The sequence below is a fragment of the Colobus angolensis genome, unplaced genomic scaffold, assembly GCF_000951035.1.
Source record: "Colobus angolensis palliatus isolate OR3802 unplaced genomic scaffold, Cang.pa_1.0 Scaffold444, whole genome shotgun sequence".
NCBI lineage: Eukaryota > Metazoa > Chordata > Mammalia > Primates > Cercopithecidae > Colobus > Colobus angolensis.
In genome coordinates, this window is record NW_012117866.1 from 1,781,549 (window position 1) to 1,782,278 (window position 730).

General features: G+C 56.6%; 1 protein-coding gene across 1 annotated transcript in view; it reads left to right on the forward strand.

The window, feature by feature from the left end:
* The first annotated feature begins 226 nt into the window (after positions 1-226).
* Positions 227-730, forward strand: part of STS (steroid sulfatase (microsomal), isozyme S) — a 206,365-nt gene continuing 205,861 nt past the window's right edge. The window contains exon 1 of the mRNA XM_011957508.1: positions 227-580. The gene's annotated coding sequence lies outside the window, so the exon portion shown is untranslated. The remainder of the gene's footprint in view (positions 581-730) is intronic.

Consider the following 730-nt stretch of genomic DNA (forward strand, 5'->3'; position numbering starts at 1 on the left):
TAGAGCTCAGCATAGTTCTGTCTTGAGTTAAAAACAGGGTTTTATTCTTTGAATTCTACTTGAATTCCTCTTGGCTGGTGAAGTTCACATGTGCTATGACTGACTACCTTAGTACGCTGCCAAGTGTTTCTTAATGCCTCGGATTGATAGAGCAGCGGTTCTCAAACGTTCACGCACTTGTTAAAATGCAGATTCTGATTGGGCAGGGGTAGGGTGGGGCCCCAGCTTCTACATTTACAAGTGGCCCCCAGGTGATGTCCCTGGTGCTGGTCACCCTAGGCAGTCAGGCCACTTGACAGACCTTCTGTGCCTCTACGCTGCTGACAGCGCGGGATAATTCCTTATGGTTGCATAGGGCACTACTCCTGTGCACTGCGGGAAGTTTAGCAGTATCGCTGGTCTGGACCCCGCTAGATGCCAGTGACCCCATCACTCCACGCCAGCTGTGACAGCCAAAATGTCTCCTGACATCGCCATTGCCAGATGCCCTCAGGGCGGCAGAACCGCCAGGTGGAGAACCGCTAGCATGTAGGATGCTACCATCAAGGTGCGCCCACAGCAGCAACCTCGGGGCAGGCAGGCAAGTATCCTCCAGGCTAGCTTGCAGACGGGGAAACTGAGGCTGGGCACCCCTCAAGGTCGCACGCCTGGGTAACCGAAAAGACAGCGCGGAGGTCCCGCCGCGCCGCACTCTGCGGAGAGGACGCGGAGCCGCGCGCCCGCCCGGTGG